The sequence below is a fragment of the Corvus moneduloides genome, chromosome Z (assembly GCF_009650955.1).
Source record: "Corvus moneduloides isolate bCorMon1 chromosome Z, bCorMon1.pri, whole genome shotgun sequence".
Classification (NCBI taxonomy): Eukaryota; Metazoa; Chordata; class Aves; order Passeriformes; family Corvidae; genus Corvus; species Corvus moneduloides.
In genome coordinates this window covers 1,093,645-1,107,529 of record NC_045511.1, presented here as the reverse complement: position 1 = coordinate 1,107,529, position 13,885 = coordinate 1,093,645, and the positions used below count along the sequence as shown (strand labels likewise).

The 13,885-nt window shown below is 52.4% G+C and overlaps 1 long non-coding RNA gene across 4 annotated transcripts; it reads right to left on the bottom strand.

Moving 5' to 3' along the window:
- Nucleotides 1-858: 858 nt before the first annotated feature.
- Nucleotides 859-9,503, bottom strand: LOC116438007. Of its 4 annotated transcripts, none has more exons than XR_004237563.1 (9): nucleotides 9,489-9,503; nucleotides 7,714-7,821; nucleotides 5,627-5,732; nucleotides 4,209-4,333; nucleotides 3,623-3,817; nucleotides 3,245-3,472; nucleotides 1,887-3,123; nucleotides 1,091-1,286; nucleotides 859-1,015 (listed from the first exon to the last, which is right to left on the bottom strand). It is a non-coding gene; the product is annotated as an uncharacterized LOC116438007 (long non-coding RNA). The 4 variants fall into 4 exon arrangements; XR_004237562.1 differs by lacking the exon at nucleotides 9,489-9,503 and adding an exon at nucleotides 9,183-9,197 and having other exon boundaries at nucleotides 7,714-9,139; XR_004237561.1 differs by lacking the exons at nucleotides 7,714-7,821; nucleotides 9,489-9,503 and adding an exon at nucleotides 6,555-6,871.
- Between the last annotated feature and the right edge of the window lie 4,382 nt (nucleotides 9,504-13,885).

The following is a 13,885-nucleotide window of genomic DNA, read 5'->3' as shown; positions in this document are numbered from 1 at the left end:
TTCAGTGGTTTTTCCTGTCCTGAAAGAGAGCAGAAAAGGGAAGTTAATCCCACTGTGGAATCCAAGACTCCTGCATTTCATATTTCTGCTCTGATTGCTCACTGTGGAGTTTTATCCATGGAAAAAAAAGGAGAATGACACCATATCAAATAAAAAGTGCCCTTTTCCAGCATTTTTATTCCAGGCATTAAAAGGATGCTCATTTCTCTTCTAGCATTGTTTCCCTCATTTTAGGAGAACCGTTTTCATCCCAGACCCCACTCGTCAGTTATTCGATCCTCTGGCACTGGATTTGGACAAAGGAAGGGACGCACCCGGATCGCAGGAAATCACTGAGAGAAAACCCTTCCAAAACCTGACAGAGAAAAAACAACAGGAGATGCAGGAAGACACATCCCTCATTTGCACGTCCGGAGTGCTTTTCTAAAGACTTCTCTGCATCTGGACGCTCCTTGCTCTTGGCTTTCTTTACAAGAATGCATTTGCTGCTAAACACGTCTCAGACCCTTATTTGATCGGGATAAGGTGGGATGGAGATGAAGACTCCCACAGGGAATAGCCAGGGAGATGCAGGGCCTGGGAACATCAAGGACGGAGAAGAGAAGGAACAGGGATTGTTTTTCTTGTTTAGAGCCAGCAGTGCTGTGAGCTTGGAGAACACACGGCACCGCAGGGATCCAGGGCAGGAGCGGGATAACTCCGGGATAAGGGGAATCTGCTCCCACTCCAGGGCTGTGCCAGTGAAGGAGGGGAATTTTTTAGTGCCTTCATTGCACACAAAAACCAAACCCAGCACCACCGAGCTGGACTTCCGTGAGCTGCAACACAAAGCGGCCCCTGGCCTTTGGGGGAACACAACCTCCCCGAGTCACGGAGCCAGGGGATGACACTTGGGAATGATCCTTGCTGCCTGCAGGCAAATCAGATGAGGGAGCCACAGGAGCTCTGAGGTTTCCTGCTCTTCCTGCAATGCCATCGGTCCAGACCAGGAGACCTTTCCTGGAACAGATCTTCCCTGTAAAGGGAGATGCACCAAAGCTCAAGCCCTCATTTAGAGACCCCTGGAAAAGCAAAGGTGAGAGGGGATTACCTGGAGCCCCAGGGGACCGAGGTGAAGGCGATGAAGAAGCAGACAGCAAAGTGCTTCCACTGCTTCTCACTCCAGCAAGGGGAACATCCCTGGAGTTTCATGTCCAGCATCGCTCCCAAGCCCCACAGGTGAACCCACACGTACTCCAAGGCTGATCTCCTTCAAACTTCCAGCAGCACAGACCCACCGGGAGGAACTGCAATCCAAGGACACACATCAGCAACCGTCTTCCCGCTTGCCGCTCTCTCCACATTTTCCCTTTCCAGTGGGATGCAGGTGCCACCCCCCAGAGGCAGGAAAACTGCCTTGCAATCCGCTACAAAACCTGCCTGGAAAGCCCAGGATGCCCGCAGCCAGCAGCCGTTTCTCCTGGAGCTCCTGCTGACAGCCATTTGAAGCCTGCTGTGCCTCACAGCTGCTTTTCTGCCAAGAGCATTCCCATCTTTTCTTTTTTAGCCCAAATAAAGGTTTGCAAAGCTGAGTTTTGTGGGAAGTGCTTCATATTTGGATTATTCTTAACTTGGAGTTTCCCTTGGCACCAAAATCAGGGGGTAAACCCAACATGGCCTCAAAGGGCCATAAGATCCCAGATATCCAATCCCCGGTTCCCTCAGGATTGGTTCATTAAAGCTTTTCAGGGGTAATTTGGCAAACTTCAGGGTTTGGTGATTTCACCATCAAAGCCACATGAAACCTGTGCAAAAGGAACTTAACTAAAGCTGGCTAAAAGTGCTCCCTGCTGATGACTCATTAAAACACCCCCTTAAAAAGGAGCCAGGATTGATTCCACACTCACAAACCCCCCTTGCCACGATCGGCGCTCTCTGCCCGCCAAGGACACGGCACCAGGCAGGGACATTTCTCCCACTCCCCGGCAGAGACCTCCTCCTGCCACATCCAGGGAACCGCAGCCGCTCAGGGAACACCAACTTTGTCCTGGGCTGGGAACAGGACAGGGACAAGGAACACTTTGAAGTCATTCCCACCTCGGTGCTGTCCAGACCTGGCAGAAAGCGCTTCCCACACCTCTCCTGGAATTCTCTTCCCCGGCCCTTCCAGCTTCGGAAGGCTTCCGGGGGAGCCTCAACTTTCGGTGCAGCTCAGAAGCTGCACGCGCCTAAAGCATCCCCACGGGAACACGAAGCTTCCCTCGGGCATTTCGTTTCTTTATCCCAAATATTCTCCCCACTCAGCCACAATCTAGAAAGAACAAAAGGGAAAAGAAGGAAGACCAATTAATTCTGACGTAAGGAGTCTTGACTATCCCGACACACTGCCAGGTGAAAAAACATCCCTGCCCCTCTAACAAATCCCTCTGATACTGGCTCCATTCAGGATCAATTATTTAAACGCTGTATTAAGGAGCGTAAGGACACAACGCTTGGAATTCTCAAAAACGGCTCAGCTCTCGGCTACTCCAAGCACTTTCCCACCCGGGGAGCTGAGCTGTCCCAGATTTAAACACCACGTTTGATCCAAATCCGACAGAAATCTGATCTTGTTTGGTTACTGAGCTTTCCCAAAAGCTGTGCAGTCAAGCCTGGAAATCCTCACTGAAGCTTTGCCATGTCACATTGGGATTTACCCTTGGGAAAACCCCACTCTGAGCACTTGGGTTTCAAGAGGTTGCACCCGATGTTACAGACACAGAATTCCTGTGGGGTTTGGCATTTCCTGCACCTCCAAACACGTGAAAAGAATGAAGTGCAGAGTCCCAAGGCTCCATTATTGCCATTCTCCTCACATCCCTTTCCTCAGCTGCACGTGGCTTTGTGCCTCCTCTGAAGGGCTGGAAAGGAATTTGGGAACCCCCCCTCAGCTTCTTCGGTTTTCAGCCTTTTCTCTGAGGCAGCCCAAAAGGCAAACAGGAAAAAAAAACCCCAGAAGTGCACAAAATCCCAGCCCCTCCCAAGATGCAGCTCCTCACACCAAACCTTGGGAGAATCCCTGGTGCTTCCAACACCGCTGCAATCCCACCTGGAGCTGAGCTTACAGGGTGTCTAATCCACATGCAAGCCTGGATAGCCCAAAGCCTGCAAGAAAAGAGGAGGCAAAGTGAAGGGGAGAGGGGGGGAAAATCGGAATTTTGGGGTTTCCCCGTGTTTGCAACAGGATTGAAGGGCAGGATGGAGAGGTTTCATGGAAAAGAAGTACCAAAGGCTGCTTCATTGCCAGCAATTAGCGCTGCTCAGGTTGAATCCAAGAGGACAAATGCACCAGGATCAAACAGGAGCGGCCGACAGGATGGGTTATGACACAGATCTGTGAAGCTGGAGCCTTCTTTCTTCTCCCGGGCTCTCCCAGAAATTCTCCATGGCCGGACGTGCTCCCGCTCTCCCCGCTGGGGAGGATGGACTTGGATAGCCCGGCTGACTGGTGAGCCTAAAACAAGAAAGTGATGCAGTGATCCAAGTGTTTTTCCTGAGGAAATGACATATTCTCTGGACCTGGGATAACCCATATCCCATGGCCTTCTCCAGGAAGGGTCCCAGCTGGATATGGTCTCCCAGAAAGGATTCCATAGGGGCTCACCTTTTGCCTGGAGCTCGGCTGAAGTCCTCAGCAATGCCAGGGAGTGTGGCCATTGGAGGCTTTGGGCAGATTTGGCTCATTTGCCTTTTTAGGCTTTGTTTCCTTCTCTCAGCCTTCCCACTGGATTGTGGCCTCCGAGGAATACGTAAAATCCCATTCCATTCCTATTCTTTCGGACAATTTTTTGTACCATTCCTGTACAAAACGAGGGCCCCTGTTCGATGCTTTTCCCCACCGTTCCCCGGCAGTTTTATCTGCCACTGCATTCCCTGCGTTGCTTGGGCTCTTCCCAGATCTCTGAGCTCCTTCACAAGGCAGGAGATCGATTTGGCCCAGGAACTAAACCCTCCCGAGGAATTGTCTGATGCCATCTCCACATTTGACAGCTGATCCTTGTGCTCAAAGGATCCCTCTTTCTTCCCTTCAGCCAATTCCAAGGCTCGCTGCCCCCAGCTGGGATCAGTCCCCAGTCTGATCCCTGCAGTCTTCCCTGCCGGGATCCTGCTCAGGAATCCATGGGCTACAAATGTAAGAATTAATTCTTCCCACCCCTGCCCAGTTCCAAAGGATTTGGTGTCTGCCTTACCCGGCTGGAGCCTGCTTCCAACTCTGTTCTTGCTGCTTCTGCTGCTTTCCATTTCCCAGGAATTCCACCGACGGAGCGACAGCATTTTCCACCTCCTCCAGGATTCCCTCTGTTGCGTTTGGGTGCTGGAAGGATATCAAAACTTTATTCCTAGTGCTGGGCTCTGCATATGGCCGAGAAAATCCCGGCCTCCACACAGACCCAGATTCCAAACTTTTTGATACATTTCAGCAAACCGAGAAATTCACCTTCCCTGCTTCTTCTTAAGGGCATCCTTCTCTTCCCTTACCCGGCGGGCTCTCTCCCACTGGGGGTGGGTTTTTCCCTTCCCGTGCTAATCAGTCCCTACTTCTAGGAGGTTTAGGTACCTTTCTTCCCTGGGAGGGATTTCTTAACACAGCTACCGAGGCTTTGGGAGTCTTCTTTATCTCCTACTTTCTGGAAAAACACCCTGTGATCCACAAATGCCACAATCCAGACACCCAACTTCAACAAGACATCCTTTTTACCTAAAAACACTCACTCTCAACTCTTAGATCTTTGGAAGTTTTACCCCCGCAAAAGTCCCCTATCTTTCCACCACTGAATTCCTCAGTCCTGCTTCCAAGGATTTCTTGAATACCACGGGGCTTTTCTCAACATTTACCCCCACGACCTTCCCTACGTGCCCACTGCTCATCAACTCATTTTTCCCTCAATGTGTTCGTTCTCCACCCCAGAGAGTTTGTCAAGTGTTGCCTCCAAAATGTTCCCCATCTGTCCACTACTGAGTTCCCCATTTTGCCTCCAAAATATTCCTTCTCTCCCCTCCAGATTGCATCCACTTTTACCCCCAACATTTTACTTCCTCTACAGTATTGATTAAACCTTTTCCATCTCAAAAATGTGCATTCTCTCCCTTAAACAGCACCTCAGCTTTTCCCTCAAAAATGCCCCAGAGAGAAACTCAGATTCAGCCCCCAAACTCCCATTTTCCTACACAAACAGTTCTTGTGGCCCCTCTCAATTCCCCCAGGCTTTCAGCTAAAGGAAGAACTGGAAGCCTATTCCCTCATCTCCACCCCTGTTTTGCTTTCCCGGAAAACCTTGCGATCCCACGCTTTCTCCAAGAGATCTGCTGGGAGTACTGCAAGGTTTGCTCTCTCAGAGCGCCAGGGGGGTTTACAGCACTTGTTCCTCTGCATCTTTACCCTTTCATCAGCTTTCCCCTGGAATGGTGTTGTGGGAGAAGCTTGGAATTACCAGAAATGGATCAGGTTCACATTTTTGCCCCACCAGCTTTTATCTGGTTTGAAATTCCTGGAATTACCCTCAAATGTGCCCTAGAACACTGCTGTGAAAGGATCAATCAGAAGAACAGCCTGAAAGCAGAAAACCACCTCCAGCAGCAGCCGGAATGATCCCATTTCTCTTCTTACCTGGTCCTGCCAGAGCTCCCAACAGCCATTCCCATTCCAAAACAAGAGCTATGGAAGACATTCCTGCTGTCCGTGAGGGTGAGGTGGCAGTTCTGGATGTTCTTTGCTGTGAAATCAGACAACAAACAGAGTGTAAGTGATCTTGGTGGTCCCTTCCAAGCCAAACCACCCCGTGATTCCATGCGTGGATCAGCACCTGTCCCAACTCCATTCCAGAAACCTCCTCCCATTAACCCAGAACTTTCCTTTTTCTGCTCAACATCAGGGATTTGCTGCCGAGTGCCCCGGGCAGGGGACGCCTCAGCCTTCCCTGGGACCGCAGCATTCCCTGGGACCGCAGCATTCCCTGCGCTGCCTCAGCACTCCCCCTGCGCTGCTGTTCCACGCCGATCCCGTGGTCCAGCGCCTGTGCGGGCTGCAGTGCCGGGCTCTCCCCACAAGGCGGCAGCACCGGGAGCGAGCAGCCCCGGCCGGTCCCGCTGGCTCGGGGCAGCTGCGCCTTGAACCCGCCCTGAGCCGGCGGGGCCGTGAACACAGCGGGCACAAACCCCACCGGTGCCCTTTATTTCACCCTCAGAGGCACAGGATCGCAGCATTTCCTGGGCTGGAAGGGACCCGCAGGGAGCCTCGAGTCCAAATCCTGGCCCTGCACCCCAAGAATCCCACCCTGTGCCCGAGAGCCTTGTCCAGACCCAAACTCTTCCCCCAAGATCCTGAAAACACAGCGGGGCTGGGAGAAGGATGACCATGGAGGATTCTTTATATAGATCTCCTTGTACGATCGTTATATAATATTATTAGATAGTCCAGGAACCCATCCCTGTGCCTGGACACCCATCCCTGGGCCTGGACACCCATCCCTGGGCCGGGACACCCATCCCCCGCGGCCCCCACCGTCCGCTCGGGGCTGTCCCCGTTCCCCGCTCACCTCCGAGCCCGGAGCACCCGCGCCGGTGCCCCCGGCCCGGCCGCGCTGCTCCCCGGGCTCTCCGCCATTGCCGCTCCCGGCGAAGAAGGGCGGAAGTCACCGGGACCGCACCAATGTGGCGATTGCGTCAGTGGCTATTCGACCTTCTCAAGATGGCGGCCGGAAGGACCCCGCTCCGTCTATTTGGCTGCCTGAATGCTCCCGCCTGCCCCAGGCGCCGCTGACCCCACAGTCGGTGTCCGCATAGCGGGAAACGCCTCAGAAAATTGTGTGCAAGCGCTGGGCTGGCATCGGCGTCGCGTTCAGGCAGCCGAATAGACGCAGCTTGGGGGGGGGGGGGGGGGGGGCTTCCCTACCGCCATATTGAGAAGGTCAGAAAACAGTGTACACCACCGCCATCTTTAGTGTGGCGGTGACGAAACTTCCGCCCTTCGCCGCCATCTTGGGTGCTGGCAGAAGCCACTTCCGGTCGAGCCGCCATCTTTAGTGTGGTACACTTAAGGGCCCCCGCCGCTCCTCACAAGGGCGTCTATTCGGCTGCCTGAATCCGGCCCGAACTCCGACGCCGGCCCCGCGCTTTCCGCGCGATTTTCCGCGGTGCTTCGCGGCGCGAGGACACGGCTGGTGGGGTCAGCGGCGCCGGAGGCGGGCAACTGCTCCGCGACCGGCGGCAGGCATCGGCAGGGACACCTCTCAAAGGGGCCTAGTGCGTCTGCCATCTTGAGTGTGGCGGAAGTGTAAACCACCCTCTGCAAGGTCACTTAACGCCGTCCCGAGAGTGCCGAACTGCGCCTTCCTTTTCGAGCCGCCCCCTTGAGAGCGGCACGCGGGCGGCTCGATTCCGACCGTGCCCGCCCGGTGCTCCCCGCCCGGGTCGCGCTGCGACCGCGCCTCTGCTGCCCGGCAAAACCGGCCCTGCCGGGCCGCCCCCCGCGCTGTCATTCCTCGCGGTCGCCGCCCCGCACGGCGCCTGCTCCTTGCCCTTGCCACGCTCGGCAGCCACCGAGGCCGCCGCCCTCTCGCCTCAGCCGGCACCGGGCGGCAGCAGCGCCGCCCAGCTCAGCCCGGGGGCAGGGACAGAGCAGAGGGAAAAGCCGGGGCAGTTCTGTCACAAGAAGCAACAGTGCACGCCCAGAAAAATAGCTCAAGGCAAGGTCACCTTTCATACTGAAGCATTCCGTGAATATGACCAGCAGAGACCCCTCTTAATGAATCTGCAGGACCATCAAAAGACTTCCAGGAGGAGGTGAATGCATGGAAACTCCTTCTAGGAAAGTGATTTTTGTGTATTAGATAAGAAACAGATTTTAATGACATTGTGTGTTTTCAGTGGATAAAACCCCGCCCACCCCACCGCCCGCAGGTGCTGTTACCGTGGCGGCCGCTGGAATGCGGCCCGGGCACATCCCCAAGGGAAAAGGAGGCACAAAATGAGGAATTGGGAAGTAAGAGGGCAAGGCTGCGCAGCGCCCGCGGCCCCCCGAGAGCGAGGAGCAGCCCCCGCTCCTCTGAGGGCCCATCTCTGCCCCGTGTCCATGTGCAGTGCCCGGGGAAGAGCAGAGTCTGGGATCAAAGAACCGCCCAGGCTCCCACAGCAAGGAAAGCCCGGCACCCCGGTGTTTCAGGGGCACACAAAGGGCTGTGCAGGGCAGGGAAGGACCAGCAGGACCTTTCTCCTCCTCAGCCCCCGCTCCAAGGCGCAGCAGCCCCAGCTGTGAGCGGCCAGGATGAGGAGGGGGCGGCTCCTGCCAGAGGCCGCTCCCAGAGGGTTCCCCGGGCACAGCTGTGCAGGGAGCTGCTGGTCCAGAGGGGCAATGGGGGCATCCCGAGTGTCCCTCCAGGAACAATGGTCGGAGCACCCGGCAGGAGCTGGGGAGCAGCCAGAGGCACCTGGGCACAGAGCACTGCTCCCAGAAAATGCCCAGGGAAAACCCCTCGTGCCAAGGGGCAGCACCTGAGCAGGCAGGGCAGCATGTGGGGTCCCAGGGAAACATTCCACTTTCCCCTTTCATCTTGGCAGCCCTTCCCCAGTGCCCCCAGAAAAAAAGGAGGGTTATGAGGAGAAAAGGGATTTAAACGGAGGGAAAAAACTTCCTTTTCCATCATTGTCTGTGTTTAAATTGAGGGGGAATCCCCTTCCTCTGCAATTTTAAGGGTATCACTTGAAGGAAACCCTGGCTTTTCCATGCTCTTAGGGGTATCACTTGACAGGGAATCCCCATTTTCCATTATTCTCCAGTTTAAATAGAAGGGGAAAACCTTGACAATGCTATTTTATTGGTCTGAATTGAGCATAACTCCCCCATTTTCATCATCCCAAGGTTTAAATTGAGGGGAAAGCCCGGTTGTCCCTCCTTTATAAGGGTTTGAATTGAGGAAGAAATCCCCCTTTTTCCATCACTGGAGAGACCTGAAGTAAGGCAAACCCCTCTTTTTCCACTATTTTAGGGGATTCAGAGGAGAGAACCCATTTATTGCTATGGCATCTATTTAAGTAGAGACAAACACTCCCTAGTCTCTCATTTTAGGGGGTTCAATTGAAGGAAGCTCCCCCTTCTTCAGCATTTTAAGAATTTAAATCTGTACTTCAGGACACTTCTAGCTGGGTACTGGCACCCAATCTCTCACAAGGGAGCGAGCCCAGCACTCACAAAACCCTCCTGCTGCCAAAGAGCCCATTATTTTTTCAGTTTCATTTATAATGAATACAGCCCTAATTAGAGACCCCAACAGGAGTTACACCATGTATGTTATTACTATTCTTCTCCACCCTCCATAGTCCTATGACTCAACAGTCACCAATGACCACTTACAGAACTTAACAAGGAATCATGCAACTCATCTATCTACACGGCCAAAACAAGAAGCTTTTTTACCCTTTCACTGAATGCAGCTGTAGTAAAACAGAAGGCATCTACAGAGCCCTTTACTCACCTGGAATTTAAGGCAGAGCAGCCAAACAGCTGCAGCTCCTCCCAGTGCTTTTATCCCTTATGGTAAAATTGCCTCCTCCCTTTTCCCGGGCATTGTGGGAACGAGAGGCGGGCCCGGCCAGGGGTATATTAACCCCAGCCCTGGGTAAAAGAGGGCCATTCCTTCTGTGGGGTTAGTTGGGGTAAGGGTGTCTTCTTATTTCTATGGGGGGGGGGGGGGGGGGGATGTTCAGGTTTTTTCAGCAGGTACTTTTGGCTTCTAAAGCAATAGAGGCTTTGAAGACACTGTGAAGAAGATGGCATTGAGTGCATGGTTAATGATTTTTGGATTGAGTGTTCAGGGTTGATAAGGTACTTGGTGCTTTCTGTAATTTTTTTTTCCCCCTTGTTTTTCTTAGAAGCATTGCAACTTGCTGGAATTCCAGATTGTGTCAAGTATGACACTTCACATTTGTTCAGCAGTTTCATTGTGCTGCAAGAGGGAGCTACCCTGGGTCAGAGATGACATTGGAGATGGAGGCTTCTGATAGGTAAGTTAAGGACTGCAAGTATGAGTGGGAGCAGGGTCCCAGTTAGTAGCTGACTTGTTGGGATTTGGCTTGTATGGCACTACACTGGTGCATTGATTTTGGTTTTCTTTGTCATAGCTGACTAAGAGGCCAACCTGGTGATCCCAGTGCCTTTGGAGATGGCTGAGGTGGACTCCTTTTGCATCCAGTGTGGATTCACATCACTGGTCATCTGAAAGCTAAGTTGGGGGCCGGGGCCCAGAGAAGGGATGATAGCAGGGTAGTGGGTTGGAAATTCCTGGGAGAGATTAAAAAACTAGCGTAGGGGAAAGGGATGCTCTCCAAGGGGCTTCTTAGGTAAGCTAAAGGGAGCAGCCCTACTTTTGACTGCAACTGTAGGGTGTGCAGCGCAGAGCAGTTCCAGTGTGTGTTGTCTTGTCTGGTGTGTGTTCTGTGTCTTTGGCTTCCCTTGGATCAGATCTCTCTGCCTTTTACCCTTAAGGGGCTTATCATAAGCATTGGCCATCATCTCTAGCTTCTTGAACTTTCCTACTTTTCGGTAGGATGCCAATATCACTTGTTCTTTTACCAGTGGGCTTGGCCCCATCTTGGAATCACATCTTGAAAGCATTGAGTCGGATCTCTTTTGAGGCCTTGTTCCCGGCTGTACTGCCATCCATCCTTTGCAGCCGTGAGCTGTAATGTCCTGGGGCTTGTGAGATTGTCCGGATATGGGAGCATTCTAAATGTGGCCTTGTCTCTCACAGCCATCTTGATCATTGTGACTGACAGTTCTTAGAACAGGTCACTGTTCCAGTCTTTTCTTCTGCTCCTTAGAGCCATTTTCATCCACCATTGCCATACCATCAGTTGTCTCTTTTGGCGTCGTCTCTGTCCTTGCCATTGTTCTTCTTGCCGAGAGCTTTTTTTATCATCTTCATGTCACACTGCTTGTAGTATAATGTGTTGTTTGAGTTTGTGTCTAGCCTGGAATTGCTCTGCCCTGTAGAGTAGTCCTGGCGGGGGGGGGTAGGTGGAGAAGAAAGGAGACTTTACAGGGAGCCTTTTGCTTTGCTCAGCCACCTGAGCCACGCCTCGGATGGAGTGACTGTGGCCAGTCTGTGTGGTGTTCAGTGGAGACGTGGCAGTGGTGCAGTGGTGTCTTGCAGTTTCATAGTAGTTTGTCCTAAGGCCCACTGTTGTGGGATCCTAGGCAGTTTGCTTTGAGGAATGAGAACTTGGGAAAGGCTAAGCTTTCCTTGTCTGTCTGGGTAACTTTGACAAATCTTTTGCAGGGGGATAGCATGTAAACCTGATATGAACGGAGGAGACCAGAGGAGCACAGCAGCGAGGTGGGTGGGTACCTGAAGTCCAAGCTACGGCCTGACTTTGGGCTCTACGTTTACCTCACTGTTGGGATTTTCATTTTGAAGATGCGAGGCACTTGGCACAGCAGGGTATTGGCACCGGGGGGACCATGAGCTGGATGAGTATTGATTCCAGCACAGAACTGGATGCTACTGGAGTTGTTGTATTAGTGATGAAACTATAAGTAGCCTTTGATTTTTTTTTTTTTTTTTTTTTTGTGTTTTACAGGTTGTCTGCAGCATTCCAATCGCTACTCCAACATGACAGACACCCTTGCAGAAAGAGGTCACAGTTGAGCAGTTTCAGGTGGAACCTACCTCGGCAATGCAACCCTTTTGGACACTACATCGGCATGTGCCTTTCCATTTTGTTTTTCCTCTTCTCCCCTGGGAAGGTTGGTCATCATTCAGCTTTTCAGGGGTGGTGTTTTATTTTGGTTATGTTGCAGGGCTGTTCTTTGTCTTTATTTTTAGGAAGTAAACCTGGATATCAGCAGTCAAGGTCGAGTGAGTGAGGTAAGCAGTGACCAGTGGACACAACCAGTTATTGCTCGGGTGCCAAATTCTGGGGCAGCTCAAAGCATGCATTGTCTGAGCATCCATTTGTGTGTTTTATGTGGCCCACTTGTATTATGCCTGCAGGGGCTGAACCCCCTCATGGACCAGCTGATGGAGCCAGTTTATCACCCTTGAGCTGCCCCTGTGAGGCTTCCAGAAGTATTACAGGACTCTGTGGTGAAGCCTGTACCTTTTCTGTTTGAAGGTGCCATCTGGGCAGCCTTTGGCAATGGCTGAGGAGTTGTGGCGAGTCGGGGAGGGAGGGAGGAGCGAGGGTCCACTCGAGTTTCAGCAATGCCACATCACCTTGTCTCCCCTTAACCCAGGGATACTCTGCGACGGCGGCCTCGGAGTGCAGCCCCAGCGTGTGAGCCGAGGACCGGGGTGTTCTCAGGAGCCGGTGAGTAGTGGAATTGTTGGGTTTTGGCTGATGTGCTGCTGAGTTCAGGCACTGATGTTTGGTTTTCTTTATTGCAGTAGACTGAGAGAACAGCCCTCTGAGGGCAGGAACTTCCCAGATGATGAGGCAGCTTTCTTTTGCACCTGATGAGGATTTGCATCCCTGGATATCCGAGAGCTAAGTTGAGGGCTACACCTCAGGGAGGGGGGGAGGAGAGTGGGGTGCTGGGTCAGGACTTGGTGGGAGGGATTTTTGAATTAGCTTTGGAGATGGGGATGTCCACGAGAGGGCCCCTTAGGCCACGTAAAGGGAAAGTCTCACTTTTGATCACAATGCTGAGGTGTGCAGGGCAGAGCAGTCCTGGTGTGTGTTGTGTCACTTGTCTATTGTGTGTTCTGTGTCTCTTGGGCATCTTGTGTCACATGTCTTTTGCCTTACCCCTTTGAGGGGCTTATCAGAAATGCTGGGCATCATCCTTAGCATCTCCTTTGCGTTCCTTGGCCCGACGCTGGTACCCTTGAACCTTTGACTTGCAAGCTCAGATATGCATCGGAATCGCATCTCTCTTTAGCACTATTGAGTCAGACACCTTTTACAGTCTTGTTCTGAGCTGTATTGACAGCTGTGCACTGCAACGATCCCTTATAACAGATTAGGACTTGGGAGAATGCGAGGATAGGTAGAGGATTCCATCCGTACGATTCTCGGGCATCCATCTTTGCAGTTCTTGGCCTAAGTCCTTCTGTTAGGGTCTTTTTCTGCCAGAGTTCTTTGAGCCTCATCAGCCTCATCTAGGTCATCTCATTGGTAATTCTTCTTGCTGAGAGTTTCCTCTCCTTGTTGCATCCCCTTGTTTGTCATCTCCTGTGTCACAGGTGTCTGTGTGTTTGGCCCAGGGCTGCTTTGCCCTGCTACATAGTCTGGGTGTAGGTGTAATAGGATAAGTCCTAGGGACTTGACATTTGTAATGTAGGGATTAGTTGGACTCGAGATGGTATTTCTAGATTGGCACAAGATGTCTGGAGCTGCTAAGTTCTCATGCAGTACTTTGACTTTTGTCATCACCTTCTTTCAGATGCAGATGGATTGAATCTGTGGCAGAGCGCCCCATACCAGGTGAGGTGGTTCCCACAGGAAGGTGAGTCACCGTTTGTGTTTGCAGGGCAAGTGTAAATGGTGACTGTGTTACAGCTTTGTTCTTCATCTTTATTTGTAGGCAGTAATGCTGAATATCAGTGGTCAAGGTCGATGGAGCGAGGTGAGCGGTGACTGGTGGACAGAATGAGTTGTTACTGCTTGGGTATCAGTTTCTGGTGCAGCTCTAAGCATCTGTTTTTGTTTGTGCATTTTAGGTGGTCCACTGGGAAGGTGTCCCAGCCCTGGGATGCTGGAGGCCAGGTGGGTGCAAGCTTAAGGTATAGGTGTGGTGTACTTGAGTTGGAGTGGGGAGGCTGTGGTTTCAGTCTCTCAGCATGTTTTTTTGCTTTGCTTCTCTGCAGGTGCTGCTGCTGCCCTGGGCATGCCAAGGGACAGAGGCGAGCAGGTGAGTTGGCATTTAGGTGGG